The following is a 15,811-nucleotide window of genomic DNA, read 5'->3' as shown; positions in this document are numbered from 1 at the left end:
GCAGGTTTATTTATTTATTTATTTATTTTATAACTTTTATATACCGGCATTCGTAAAAAAGAACATCATGTCGGTTTACATGTAACTGAGAAAGGAAATTACAATGATAGGTGGAGGAAAGATAGATAGTTAAAAGGTAAGTTAACTTTACTGTGGTGCCAACATGCGTCACAGTTAAAAACGCGATTATATATGATAAACCATGTTAGACAAAATTAGATAATATTATACAAAGTTAGACAAAATTAATTAAGTACAAGGGGAGGTGGTGCGAGGGGTGGGGGGTGGAGGGTGGTGATGGGTGGCAGGGGGAAGCAGGGGCAATAATAGGGAGGGGGGAGGAGGGTAGGGTGGTGGAGGGAGGGAGGGGTGCTGTACACGGAATATGGGGAATATTATGAGTAATTGTACAAGAGGCGGGGGGAAAGGGTGTAGTAAGTGGGGGAGGAGGGGGGGTGAAACTGTGCAAGTGAGCTGTGGGGTAACGGTGGGGATGGTGAGTTGGTAACTGTAAGAGGAAGCTGCTTAGAGGATGGAAGGTTACCCCCACGTTCGTGTTAAGGGTAGTAACTGCTGCTCCGTGCAGGTTACCCCATGTTTCTGTTAAGGGTAGTAACCGCCGCTCCGTGCAGGTTACCCCATGTTTCTGTTAAGGGTAGTAACCGCCGCTCCGTGCAGGTTACCCCATGTTTCTGTTAAGGGTAGTAACTGCCGCTCCGTGCAGGTTACCCCATGTTTCTGTTAAGGGTAGTAACTGCCGCTCTGTGCAGGTTACCCCCATGTTTCTGTTAAGGGTAATGTTAACTGCCGCTCCGTGCAGGTTACCCCCATGTTTCTGTTAAGGGTAGTAACTGCCGCTCCGTGCAGGTTACCCCCATGCACGCCTTTCTTGATTTCCAACATCTAGCTTTAAAGCGATCCGCAATGTTTATCCCATGCCCTTTTGAAGTCATTTACTGTTTCCATCCTCACCACCTCTTCTGGAAGGGCATGCCAGGCATCCACCACCCTCTCCGTGAAGAAAGATTTACTGATGTTGGCTCTGACTCATCCCCCATGGAGTTTCATTTTGTGACCCCCCTGGTTCTATATTTCCTTTCCAACGGAAAATAATGGAAGTTTGTGCATCATTAAACCCTTTCAGGTATCTGACGTTCTGTATCATATCCCCCCTGCAGGGTGTACGTATTTATATTCTGCAGCCTCTCCTCTTTTTTTGTTTATCTCTTTGCTGATCCTTCTTGGCTGTGCAATAGGACTTAAAAATATCTAAGATTAAGGTATCAAACCTATTGTCTATTCTTTAGTCCTTCTCTGCTATTCAATATACTTCCTCTTCTCCTAAATTAAGAAGAAACTAACCCTCTGCCTGCCAGTGCCAATCAGATATAACCAAGCTGAAGAAACTTATAATCCTTCTACACTGGGATAACCCTGACGCAGGTGCCCGCGTTTACCCCATTCTCTCTTGAATAAGCACCGACTTAAACCCATCCTGTTCCTGGTTCACTACATAGAAAGCAGGCCTCGTTCAGCTTTCAGATATATATATGTGTTTCTCCTGCATTTCAAACTTGCGGCTGGCTTTTCCCGATTGTTTTTGAGTTAGTCACTTGTTCAAAGGCATTATTATGCCATCCTGCAAAGCTGTAATTTGTCTGTTGTTGTAATTTGTTTTAATTTTTATGAATGTTTACTCTGTAAGCCGCTCGGAGCTGCAGTCAACGAGCAGCATATACGTAATTAAAATAAACAAAATATGAGAGGGGAGCAGCATGTTTTCTCGGTTATATAGTACGTTACATGCTAAGAACACCCCACACCCATGACAAGGTCGTCAGCTTGGCCTTTAATGGCATGCTATGCACAGACCCCCAGCTCCTTACATGGGAGAACATATCAGGGAAGGCCTTGCTCAGTAAGGCCTTTATTCTGTGTAATTTGGAGGTGTGCAAAAATGTATACACAGAAAGAAATCGCCATAAGACAACACTGGCCATCTCCCCCTTCCCCTCCCATACTGAGTTGGTCTGTATATATATTTTTTTTTTTCAACACAAGGAGAGCAAAATGCTACGGGCGGATTAACTTCAGACACCTGTCCATTTGCATGGCTCTCAGATGTTCCAGAATTGAGTCTTAAATACTAATAAAGAACAATAAACCTCCACATGGACCCCCATCTCTTTCCTTCTGCAAAAAAAAAGTAACTTTCAGCATGTCCCACCTTGACAAATTGAGAGTCCTGGGCACGGTCTAATAGCTGGATCGGTGCTAGAAAGAAATGGATTCTTTCAGGGTCTGATTGGTGATGGTGGTGAAGACTGGGAGCCACACAGAAAGGGGTCTCCAACAGCACCACAGTAACCCTGGGGGGCGTGAGGCCTTCTCTCCCTCGGAAACCTCGCAGCAGACTCGGGTGAGATTCAGTGAAGTGATACTCAGGCATCACAAGAGGAACGGGGCAAGAAGGAAGAAATCAAAACGACAGGAAGGCGCCAGGTGCTCTTCCAATACAATGCACAAACCTGTTCCGGGAGCAAAGTGTTCTGAAACCATCCACGGATTAAATGAGCAGAATTCTGCTCACAGTCTCAGCCTTTTTTTTTTTTCTCGCTTCACGGGGGCAAGGCCCATCTTGAGCTGAAAGCCAGCGTACAGTGAGCGTGGTGCTGCTGAGGTCTAATAGCTGGATCGGTGCTAGAAAGAAACGGATTCTTTCAGGGTCTGATTGGTGATTTGGACCAGCGTTAAGAGTTCTCCAGAAGATGGGAGGTTGTGCTTGAGCTTTCAAGGTCACCTTAGGTGCAGGCAGGACCTTTCTTCAGATCCAGCTGGAGCGCTCATGGGACAGGCCCTCCTTTTGGTAAATTCTTAATATTGGCCGATAGGCCTGCAAAAAGCAGGTGCTCTCCCCCCTTTCTAGAAGGAGAGAAGTCTCTCTCTCTCTTGCAAACTCTGTGAACTCACTAAGAATCCCGGGGCGAGCCACCTCACGTTTTGTTCTTTATGTTTCCTGTGGCTGAAATTTAGCACCAGTTAATCATTAGTGAATTGGCACTGAAATCACACATCCAAATTCTGAGCGAGTGTCTTAGGTCAATAAAGGAAAATCATTAATTGGAGGTGTTTTGAGATCAAAACATGTATCTTTCAGTCATTTAAAATCACTTTGAACCCAAATTCTCTGCTTATGAACTAGATCCTCGGGCAACATTTAGTCCAGGCAAACCAACAGCCAATCAGGTGCCTCTGTTAGAAGGACTCAGCAGAATCCTCTGGCCCAGTGCGTTTGGCCATCCAGTTCTGAACCACGAGGATGAACCGGGTTGCAGCCGTCACGGGGCGCATTCTGAATCGGTTTCGAAATGCAGCCTCAGAGGCAGGGAAAGGCGCATGGGGCACCTGCCCCTCCACGCACGGGATGTCACTTCTGCCCAAGGAGGGAGGAGATCTAACGGGATCCAAGACTGTGATTCAGGAGGAGGGAGGGCAGAGCTGGGCCCTGCTAGCAGCAGAAGCGGAGGCTGGTCTTCTTAACATTGCAATAGCAGCTCATTAACAGGCCGATTCAGTAAAGTCCGCGGGAGAGCGGACGAACGCCCGCTCTCCCGGCACGCGTGATTCTGTATTTAAATTAGGTGACGCGGTAAAAACGGGGAAAGGAGGCGCTAGGGACACTAGCGCGTCCCTAGCGCCTCCTTTTTGACAGGAGCGGCGGCTGTCAGCGGGTTTGACAGCCGACGCTCAATTTTGCCGGCGTCGGTTCTCGAGCCCGCAACAGCCACGGATTCGGAAACCGGACGCCGGCAAAATTAAGCGTCCGGTTTTCAGCCCGACAGCCGCGGGCCAAATTCAATTTTTTTTTTTACTCATCGGGACCTCCAACTTAATATCGCTGCTTTTCTGTGCACTTTCCCGGCGCTGGAAGAAATTAGCGCCGACCTTTGGGTCGGCGCTAATTTCTGAAAGTAAAATGTGCGGCTTGGCTGCACATTTTACTTTCTGTATCCCGCGCGCATACCTATTAGGGCCATCAACATGCATTTGCATGTTGAGGGCGCTATTAGGTGCCGCGGGTTGGACGCGCGTTTTCCTCCCCTTACTGAATAAGGGGTAAGGGAAAACGCGCATCCAATAGCAGGCTAACATTGCGCTCCGTACTGTATCGGCCTGTGTATAATGCATTTACAGCTTCTCATTCTAGAAAACAAGCTGGAAATTGTGCATATGTATGTGTGTGTATATATAAAGATATATAAATTGTGCATGTATGTGTGTGTGTGTATATAAAGATATAAATTGTGTGAATATATAATTAAGATATATAAATTGTGCAAGTGCATGTGCATATATAAAGTTATATAAATTATGCATGTGTATGTGTGTGTATATATAAAGATATATACATTGTCATGTTTATGTGTGTGTGTATATAAAGATATATAAATTGTGCATGTGTGTGTGTGTATATATATATATAAGATATATAAATTGTCATGTTTATGTGTGTGTGTTGTGTATATAAAGATATATATAAATAAATGTTTTTGTTCATAGAAAAATGGGGTTGAAAGGACCTACTTCTGTTGCACTTTGGCTACACCAAGTGTTGTTGTGGGAATTCGTTTTTTCAAGGCATGTATAATGCAGTGGCTGTGTGTTAGTAGGTACCCTGACTTTCCTTATTTAATCATGGTTTCTTTTTTGTTTTGTTTGTTTTTTTTATAAATCCTCCCTTTCAGCAGAGATCCCATTGGTGGCGGCTGCTCCAAAGTGTCTCCTGGATGGACTGACCCAAAGGCAAGAGAGTGATGTTCTTTTCAAGATGACTAAAACTCTCAGTGATGTACAGGAGTAAAATAACTTATGAAGGATTTAGGCAAGGGCCGTTGTCTCCCTGGTGGGGCCTGCTGATAAGGAAATAGAACTTATTATAATTTATTAAATGTGGGTAAGGGAAGCTGGGACTGCTGCTTACTGTGCTGCACCCGATCTGTGCTGTGTGCCTGCGTGAAGCTTGCTCTGTAGTGCCCTATCCTCCATTTGTTCTGTGGTGGGCCAGAGGGTGTGTGTGTGTGTGGGGGGAGGAAAGTTTGCTCCATTGCTGGCCGTGCTTTATCTGTTCAGTGATGATACAGTGTGTGTGTGAGTGTAGGTTGCACTGCTGCTGCCTATGCTCTAGCGTGTACCTGCATGCGAGAGAGACGTTTGTATAGTGCTGTACCTATTCTGTGGTGGAGCACTGCGTGTGTGTGTCAGTGTATGAGAGAGGGAAGGAAGGTAGCATTGCTCATGCCCGCGCTATTCACGTGTTTGCATGGGCTAAGGGAGAACATAAGAACATAAGAAATTGCCATGCTGGGTCAGACCAAGGGTCCATCAAGCCCAGCATCCTGTTTCCAACAGAGGCCAAACCAGGACACAAGAACCTGGCAATTACCCAAACACTAAGAAGATCCCATGCCACTGATGCAATTAATAGCAGTGGCCATTCCCTAAGTCAACTTGATTAATAGCAGGTAATGCACTTCTCCTCCAAGAACTTATCCAATCCTTTTTTGAACCCAGCTACACTAACTGCACTAACCACATCCTCTGGCAACAGATTCCAGAGCTTTATTATGCTTTGAGTGAAAAATAATTTTCTCCGATTAGTTTTAAATGTGCTACTTGCTAACTTCATGGAATGCCCCCTAGTCCTTCTATTATTCGAAAATGTAAATAACTGAAGGGTTCAGGGCTGCAAGTTGAAGCCACTTTCCTCTCACCCACTCAAGTCTTGCACTGCTACTGCCCATGTTATACCAGTTCTGGGCTGGGGTTGTGTGCATGTTTGTGAAGCTTGCACTACTCCGGCCATGCTGTACTTTTTCTGCGATGGGGCAGAGAGTGAGTCTGTTGGTGTATGGGAAACCTACATTGCTCCTATCTGTACTGTACCTGTTCTGTAGTGTGTGTGTGAGTGTATGCAAGAGAGAAGCTTATACTACTGTCACCTGTGCTTTACCTGTTCCAGATTGGGGTATGTGTGTGTGAGTGTGTGTATGATTGAGGGACCCTTGCCGTGCTATAGCCGTGGCTGTCGGCTTGGCACCTTTCAAGATTGATAAATAAGTAAACTAAAATACATTAGTGGCCTACGGGAGAAAATCATAAGCAGCTTCCTGTAAGAAGGTAGAACAAATGCACCAATTATATCAAATCATTTTATTTACAGAAGCATTGGTAATCTGCTATGAGAAACATTACTCTTCACACATAACCTGACCTGTGTGCAGAGAGGCCACTGGAAGTTATGTGAACGCTAATATACCGTGCAAGTAAAACACTGGGATCCCAGCCCTGACATAAATGCAGAGAATGAAAAGGTTGTGATCACCCGGGACATTCCTGCATCAATCGATAAAAGGTTTGATGCTGGAAAAGCTCTGTGCTATGTACGGAGAGAGAGAGAAGATCCTCCAAGTACTTCTAAATGCAATCAGAGACCAGGAAATGTGGCAGAAAGATTCAGAAGCTGTTCTGGGCATTCCCGGTCTGATTGAAATGAACTTCCCGGCTCCCTTTGATCTGTTTTTATTAATACACCGTACAAGCTCCAGAAGGAAGCTGTTTGTCCCAATGCAAGGACGAAGAAGAGCGCTCAGAAACTGAAATCATGCCCCGCCCCCCGGCTTAAGAATTAGGATAATTCCCGGCAATACGAACCCGTGGGGAGATGCTGACCCGGAGCAGACAAGCAGGGTCTTCTGGAACCCTTGAGATACTGAAAGATCTCAAGGCAGCATTTGTCCATACGGGTCAGTGACCAGGGAAATGAAGTCGGGCAGAAGCTGTTTGCAGATGTAGGGACCTGGCTCCTTTTGCTGAACCGACATCAACAATTATCCGTAAAATGAAGTTTCACATGAGCTTCCGGGCCCCTCCCTCCCCTCCACCTTAAAAGGACCCAGATCAGTCACGGGGACAGGGTTAGGGAAGGGGAAAAGGTTCAGTGCTTAGTACTGATTGCCGGTACTAGGCAAATAAGAACATAAGAAATTGCCTTGCTGGGTCAGACCAAGGGTCCATCAAGCCCAGCATCCTGTTTCCAACAGTGGCCAATCCAGGCCACAAGAACAGCAGAGGCCAAACCAGGCCAAATGAACTGCAGGCCTAATTTTTAGGCACTAATTTAGGGAATTTTCAGGCAAAAGGTATCGAAATCCAACTGAAAATCTCCCTGAATTCAGGTCTCTAAAACTTAGGAATCTAATTAAAACGCGGAGTCATTTTTTTTGCCCCCTAGGCACTGACAGGCGATGACATTTGTTTAGGACGGGTTAGTTTTGTGCATTATTTTGTGTGAATGTAAGGAACGAGGCAAGGAACAAAATAGGGTGGGAGAAAGCGTTGGGGGTGCATTTGACAATCTTTTGAGGTGACGCGAGTGGTTCAACGGAAGGAAAGGTTGGAATGGTTTCCGGAGGGCCTCGCACGTCCTTGAAAGCTGGGGAAATCGGGGAGAGAGGATGCAAATTATAAACAGTGAAGCATTTCAGATGCGGTGATGGCTCTCTTCCCCCCCCCCCCCCCGGGTTTGAAAGTCAGACTGAACAGGCAAACATGGAACGGGAGAGGGTGGATTTGATTCTTGGACCAGCACCCGCAGGCGTCAACCTGCTCGCCCAGATGTCTACGGTATTAATTATTGAATTACATCCTTTGGCAGCCGAAATCGCAGGGCCGGAGCGCGATACTTTCTGAGCTGTGAGAGGCCAGGCCTTGTAATCTGTAGGAAAGCAGCTTAGTTTCAGAGGCTTCTATGGGCTTCTTGTTCAGTGAATGCTGGCACCTGTTCCGCCAGGCAAGCTTCAGCGCACCGGGCTACGGTTCTGCGACCAAGGAGGAGGCTTTACTCTCGCCCTCCATTTGGGTCATGTGGGTTTAAATTTCACTTGGCGAGGATGCCAGGTCGGTCCATTTTCCATCCTTGAGGTTCCCACGTGACTGAATGCTTAAAGCGGCAGCGTCGGCTGAACTCGCCGGCTCACCTGGTTCTTCTTGGCTCTGCTCGCTTCCTCTTTTGGTCTTATTCCTCGGTCTCCACAGTGTGTTTTGGAATCAAAAGTCGTCCCTTCTGTTTTATCGTTACGTCCATTTCAAATCTCACTCCCTCCGTCTGATAATTGGCTGCCCGTGCAGTATTTATGCTTTGTACATCTTTCAGGCACCATTGCCTGCACAGGGCTCTGAGGAAGATCCTCTCTTTGCTTGCCCACGCTGCATTCATGCTTTCCCTGTGTGAGTGGGATGCCTGATGGAGAACCGCATGGTAGCCGTCCCCTGATCTACTTAACTTTATAACGGGAACAGCGATGAGGCAAGGTGAGCTTGAAACAAACGGAGCCCCTAGAGAAGAAAGGGGCTGCACCACAAAATATCCCTTTCTCCCATATTCTGCAACAGGGGTTTTCCTGCAGGATCTTCATTCAAGAGATGGGGCAAGCTGGGGCTTTCATGATTTGAGCAAAACAAGGTACCCAACTTTGAGCAGCTGTGTGAGAGAAAAATCAGGCTGCAGCCTCCTGCTGGTTTGGTTATCGACAGCTCCAACATGTTCTGGATCCGAAGGGGAAATAAGGATGGATTACGAATAGGGAGAGGAGTGATTCTGAAATTTTGTTTTGTAACAAGCAGGTGTTTAGAGGGCTTACCTCCAAGATGTATGAACTCTTTTCTATGGTAAACAGAAACACAAGTTATCCTGGGAAAGCGATTTAAACTGTGGGGTTTTTTTCCCCCAGAGAGGAGTGGGATGTAATTAGGGAGAACACAGCGAAATCCTCCTTCTGCTAACTTACCTGAACACAGTTATAAAGTCTACCTTGGATGCTATCTAACGCCTCAAGAGATTGCACAGAAAGTATCCTTAGGCCAGTGCCAGATATTGACGTAAGGTTTTGGGTGTGCCGGTTCTAGGCTCCACAGTCGATGAGAGCACCCTGTGATTGCGTCTTTCTGGGAAAAGGGGTGCAAGATAACTAAAGTCAACATCCCTTGGAATCCAAACACTTTATTTGGGGTTTTTTTGTGTACTGACACCTGATATACCGATAAAAATAGGCAAGTTACTCAGACCGCCCTCATTAGCTGAAATAGCGTTACATTGGAAAACTGAGGATGCACAGTGGGCTTCTTCTTAGGACAAACCTCTCTCTGCACTGGTTACTGTATGGAATGTTTAACAGCATTAGGGAGAGACATGGGGTCCATCTTTCTATCTATACGGGGGGGGGGGGGGGTCTCTTTGAAGACTGGAGTAAGAGAGCTGCAGAAGAGGGTGATTTGTGAACTTCCTGCAGGAGGACTCTTGCTCCTGGTTTTGCATTTCCACTTGGGAAGGAAGAGGAGGGAAGCAGAGAGGGGGAGAAAGTTAAAATTGGAAAAATCACACATGATTCCTGTCTGATTGCAGTGGTGGCAGCCGTCTTATTTGCATGACGCTTATGGCTTGGATTACTGACCATTGTTGAACGGGGGTTGAATAAAAAACCTTTAATGACAAAATAAAAAATATCCCAAGGGCTTAAGGAGCCAATGGATTCATGTAAAATTATCTAAACCCAAATTTCCCTAGGACCAGTGGTTAAAAAAAAAAAATAGTAAAAGAGGGCCTAGATGATGTGTCCATGGAGGAATAGTGTACATGGCGCATAATTTGAAGCTGCTAAAAAGAGAAGTTTATTTATTTTCTTGTTTAGAAAGATATTTTATTGTAAAGGCCAGTAATGCACTTTGCTGTGCATGTAATATTTTTAGAGGAATTATTGCATAGTTCCTGAGTATCAGTGGCAAGAACAGATATCGTGATCTGTTGAAGTATTTATTGATTAACTTAGCACTGACAATTTAATGGAAGCATGTGTTTATTTAAAAGATGGCTGTAGCCCTCTGTGTAGGGGCGTGCAGGTGGAAAATTTTGGGTTTTATTTTATTTCATTTCATTATTATTATTCATTTCTTTTTTTCAATTCATTTTCATTTTAGTGTGCACTAATTCGAGTTACCGTGCATTAAATCATGTGAATGCACAGTAAAAAAAAAAAAATGAGTGTGCACCAAATACAAACCCCCCAAAAAACGAATGCACATCCCTGGTACTATGCGGTACTTCATTGGCACCTGCCACAAGTAATAATACCCAGTCTGTACCAGTTAGACACGTACTGAGTCGTTAGCTTTGAAAATTTCAGAGCTGCTGGGGCTGTAAATTTGCCAGGACCCCCGGGGGAGGCTACGAGAGGGATGGTCACAAACCGACCCTTGTGCTCGCTGGATACGGCTCTGATGCCATGCGTGGCATCACATGCTCTGCTCTGCTGTGAACCAGTGGCGTTTTATTCCACCCGACGTCATACGTGACGTCACACAGCATCCCCCTCCTCCAGGTTCTCTGCAAGCTCCCTTGTCCTTGGGCAGAAGGTTGAGCCAGTCCTGGTAATATCCTCACTGAGCTACAAGCCCAAGGATACAGATTTCTCCAAGACAGGCAGGAACCGCCGGGCTGACGGTCACACTGCTTGCCACGCAGCAACAACCATGGTGGTACTTTTTACCAGTGGTCTCTGTACCAATTCTCAAAGGGGGCAGCAGTTGCGCATTTTCACTTTCAGAATTGCCGCGGGAGCTTCCTTTTGCCCCTGCTTCCATCTGCGATAAATTTATGGGGTACTTTATCCTGGTGGGGTTTTTTCCCCCTGGGGAAAAAAACACGCATAGATGTGAGAATGCCCTCTATGTACACTGTGTTCCTCCTCTGACCTAAATGTGGCCCCAGGAACACCTCCAGCTCACGAGGGAGGGAGGAGGGGGGTTTGAGGAACCTGGCACTGACTTTTAGCTCGGATTAAGCTGGAAAACTTCCACGTGGCCCTAACTAACCCGGGTAAGTGACCTGTGAAAATTGCCCTCCCCAAGTCCATAAATACAATGTGGGGGAGGGGGGGGGGTGAAGTCCGTCTGGGGCTGGTAGGGGACTCTGCCGCCTAGGACCTGCTTAAGACTCTGAGAGAAATGACTTAGCTTTGCCCAAGTCCCATTATTTACTTTTTTAAAGCATTTATTAATCGCCTTTCCGGCCAAAAACCTGATAGCCCCAAGAGATGTACCAAATTATCAGGCAGAAAATCTAACAAGCCACAAAATAATCATAAAAAAGCAGAAGGGCCCGTCAACAACAAGTCGGCTTTGAAGATTAGGTTGCTGTGCAGCCAAATATCTGATTGCAGTGTTACCCTTTATAAGGGTGTGTGTATGTGTGTGTGTGTGTGTGTAAAGCGATGGTGCTTAAACGGCATGCACAACTTGCTGACAATTTTCTACGTGCAAATATCTTAACATGTTTCCCACAACAACCCTTTTTTTGCGTGTGTGTAGGAAAACATATGTGTGCCATGACCTTCTGTATGGAGCATCACTTACTACCCTTAACAGAAGGCATGGGGGTAACCTGCACGGAGCAACAGTTACTACCCTTAACAGAAGGCATGGGGGTAACCTGCACAGAGCGGCAGTTACTGCCCTTAACATAAACATGGGTGTAACCTGCACGGAGCGGCAGTTACTACCCTTAACAGAAGGCATGGGGGTAATCTGCACAGAGCAACATTTACTACCCTTAACATAAACATGGGTGTAACCTGCACGGAGCGGCAGTTACTACCCTTAACAGAAACATGGGGGTAACCTGCACGGAGTGGCAGTTACTACCCTTAACAGAAACATGGGGGTAACCTGCACGGAGTGGCAGTTACTACCCTTAACAGAAGGCATGGGGGTAACCTGCACGGAGCAGCAGTTACTACCCTTAACAGAAGGCATGGGGGTAATCTGCACAGAGCAACATTTACTACCCTTAACAGAAACATGGGGGTAACCTGCACGGAGTGGCAGTTACTACCCTTAACAGAAACATGGGGGTAACCTGCACAGAGCAGCATTTACTACATTTAACAGAGGGCATGGAGGTAACCTATATGGAGCGGCAGTTACTCCCTTAACATAAACATGGGTGTAACCTGCACGGAGCGCAGTTACCACCCTTAACAGAAACATGGGGGTAACCTGCACGGAGCGGCAGTTACTACCCTTAAGAGAAACATGGGGGTAACCTGCACGGAGCGACAGTTTCTACCCTTAACAGAAACATGGGGTAACCTGCAGTAAGTGGCATTTTGTACGCTTAACAGAAACATGGAAGTTCTGAATTGAGTGACAATTACTACCCTTAACAGAAACATGGGGTTAACCCGCACAGGGCGGCAGATACTATCATAAGAAGCTTGCTGGGCAGACTGGCTAGACCATTTGGTCCTTTTCTACTGTCATTACTATGTTACTATCTTTAGGCCGTTGAAAATCCCCATGCATAGGGCTGACAACGCAGGCAACGCCTGACTAAGGAGGAAATATTCAACAGCGCTGTGCATGTAAATGCGACATACTGTTGTAGCAATTTTCAAAAGCCCATTTACACACTTAAGGGGTCATTTTCAAAGGAGTTACGCGCATAAATGTAACTACTATTGCAGCAATTTTCAAAAGCCATTTACTCACGTAAAGTGCACTTATGCGAATAAATCTTATGGACGATTCAATGGCATATATTGTAGCAATTTTCAAAAGCCCACTTACTCGAGTAAAGTGCATTTACATGCGTAAAACCCAGATTTACGCATGTAAATGCTTTTTAAAATCCACCCCTTAAAGTGCACTTAACGCAGGTAAAACCTGTGGGCAGTTCAAAAGTAGATACTGCAGCAGTTTTGAAAAGCCCACTTACATGGATAAGGTACATTTACACACGTAAAATCCAGTTTTAAGCGTATAAACCCTTTTGAAAATTGCATCCTAAGCTTTTAAAATTTCCCTTCCACCCTCCCCGGCAACTGCGCTACTCTGCTTATAATGGATAATGTTTGAATGACTTCATCCCCCCCCCCAAAAAAAAATGCTGTCAATTGACTGGCGATTGAATAAGTCAAAGATTCTCTTCCCGGGAGGTACGATTCTAAGTCTTCAACCTGCCAAGAGTCGTGGGGCGGAGGGTAGCATTAATCGAGTTAGCGGCAGGGCGCCCAGACATTGTGCCCTGCACACGCTCCTGCTGCAAAGACTCCCTGAGGCACATCAGCCCGGGAAAGATTTACCGCTCGCCCGGGGTCCGGAGCGCGGCTGCAAAGTTTTTCTGCCTTAAAGTGCAGCATCCGCGGTCCTGTTGCGCCGGCTGCCCGCCTGGCCCGGAGACGATGAATAGAACAATAACATAACAGGTGACAGCACTTAAAGACCCACTGCCCCCCCAATCCGGTCCATTTAGTTTAGTTTGGGCGGTGTTTGCTTGATCGCCTCTCTTTATAGCGTAAAGTTTTATTTTGGTCTGCTTGAGCGTTCCTCCCTACCCAAGGCAGATTTGGGCATTGCTGGGCAGTTGCACGTGCAGTTTTCATGCAATGCACCCGTCACCCCCCCCCCCCCCCCCCTTTCCAGGGATTTACCACCGAGCCTCAGACGCCGGTACCCGCAAGGGGGGGTGCAGCGACCCCCTGACCCTGCAGAAAGTGACGGCGCCCGGGGAGCCCCTCTTCCTACACCTGCCTGAGTCTGGCTTTAGGAAAATCCCACCCCCACCCTTCCCTGATGCTTGCTCACCCCCAGCAGGGCACCTGTTCCTAATAGGGGGGGGGGGGAAACAAGAAAAGAGTTTTGATTTCTTTAGGAGAGAAAGTTCTCTTCTTACCTTGACCAGTGATGGAAGAGGTCAACCCTTGTGGCTTCTCGAGCGTCCTGGGCGGGAGCCGCGTTTTTATCTTCCCGCGCTCACTCGGGTCGGAAGCCCGCGAGTTTGTGTCCCCCCCCCCCCCTGCTAACACTGGGCCCCAGGCACCCAGGGGCTCCTCGCCATTGTGCGGGCTCGGGAAGAAAGGCTCCGGGCCACCTCCGGCAGCGATGCCTGCGCCTGGCAACTCGCAGAAGCCGCAGGAAAGCGGAGAGGCAGAGGATAAAGGGGGGGGGGCGCTGTCTTTAAATGTTTTCTTGCCTTCCACGATCAGATAACATTCCCCATCCTGGAAGGCCCCTCGCCAGCTATTCTAATGCCTTTTTCTTCTTCTTCTTTTTTTTTCCTGGTTACCAAACTTTGTTCAAATTCAATTGAATGAAAAGATTATGTAGGAGGGGGAAGAAGGCATGGGGGAGGGGGGGGAGGGGGATGAGTGGCAGCAGGAAGTCCAATTGGAACGGGGGAGAAACCTCTCTCAGGCTGGAAAAGCTGGGAGGAGGGAGGGGAGAGATGAAAGGGAGAGTGAAAGCGCTGTCCAGCTGAAGAGGGGTGGGAGTTTAAACAAAAAAAAAAAAAAGGAAAGTTTTGAGAGCAGAGTTAATGAGGCGGAAATTCATCCCTCACTGGGACGGGGAGCGCATTTCTGTTTATTTTTCTTTTTAATTTGCCGGGCAAGGAGAAACAGAATCATCTTGCGATGGGCAGAAAGCTGAGATGGAGATTAGAAAGGGGGGGTGGGGGGGGGGGGGTTATTTGATTACGAATCCCAGATCACAAGGGCTTTTATTCATTCTGACGGCCCCCCCCCCCCCCGTGCCAGGCTTCCCTCTCGCGGTCCCTCCGAGGGGAGAGCTGGGTCGGTCAGGGTGGGCGCACGGCGGTGGCACTGACCACCCCCCCCCCCCCCCCACACCCCAGCACTTCTCCCTCTTAAGCTGCGCACCCAGCAAAACACAGTGGGGTAGATTTTAAAAAGCATTTACTCGAGCAAAACTGGTTTTTGCTCGAGTAAATACACTTTACTCAAGTAAGTGGGCTTTTCAAAATTGCTACAATATATGCCATTGAATTGTCCATAGGATTTACTCAAGTAAGTGCACTTTACTCGAGTAAATAGCTTTTGAAAATTGCTACGATAGTATGTCACATTTACATGCGTAACTCCTTTGAAAATGACCCCCAGTGTATACTACTGGCTTGCAGCGCGCAAATCTGAACTCAGCTTATAAAAAGTTGCACAAAAAAGAATTTTGCAGGAGATGTATTTGCATAGGTTGAAGACACGGGGCATGCAAGTTTAGCTCCTGCATATTCAGGGTGGAGATCCTGGACTGGCTGTGCTGAACCACTACCCCAGCAGCCGCCTCCAGTGAACAGACACAGGCCCAGGCCGGTGAGTGGACTTGCGTGTGTGTGTCTGTAAATAGCGATCAAAATAAAATCTGATTGGGTTTTTTTTTGTAAAAGAAGCCACGGTGCTGGAATTCTTAACTGGCTCCAGTGACATTGGGGACAGGCTGAATCATCCATGGGGGGGGGGGGGGGGGGCTTGTAGTTTCAATTTATCCAAGGTGAGAGTGGAGGGGAAGCTTCCCAAACCAGTCCCGGTGACCCCACAGGCAGTTGGGCTCTCGAGATATCGGCAATAAACGTGCACAAGATAAAATGTCATACACTGGGTTTACAGCGCATGCAAATTGATCCAATGCATATTCATTGGGGGATATCCTGAAAACCCGACTGCCTGCGGTCACAAGGACCAGACTGAGAACCACTGATCAAAAAAAACCAAAAAACAAAAACACCAGGTGACCGCAGGTCCAGGGACACCATAGGGTTTGTCCAGGTAGCTTTTCAAGGTCTGGTCATGTCAAGCTAGCAGCAGGATGCACGAGAGCCGAGCTCCCCTGGGGTTCTTTTATCGTCTCCAGAGATGACTGAGGAAAGGGGCAACAACTCACTGCCTGCTTTGTGGTTGGAACAAGC

At 47.1% G+C, this 15,811-nt stretch overlaps 1 protein-coding gene across 1 annotated transcript in view; it reads right to left on the bottom strand.

Moving 5' to 3' along the window:
- LOC115078752 (ATP-sensitive inward rectifier potassium channel 10-like) overlaps positions 1-14,159 on the bottom strand; it is a 57,217-nt gene extending 43,058 nt beyond the window's left edge. Inside the window, exon 1 of the mRNA XM_029581766.1 lies at positions 13,784-14,159. The gene's annotated coding sequence lies outside the window, so the exon portion shown is untranslated. The remainder of the gene's footprint in view (positions 1-13,783) is intronic.
- Between the last annotated feature and the right edge of the window lie 1,652 nt (positions 14,160-15,811).

This window comes from Rhinatrema bivittatum, chromosome 16 (genome assembly GCF_901001135.1).
Source record: "Rhinatrema bivittatum chromosome 16, aRhiBiv1.1, whole genome shotgun sequence".
NCBI classification, from domain to species: Eukaryota; Metazoa; Chordata; class Amphibia; order Gymnophiona; family Rhinatrematidae; genus Rhinatrema; species Rhinatrema bivittatum.
Note: the sequence above shows the minus strand (reverse complement) of the source record. Positions and strands in the feature narration are given on the sequence as shown.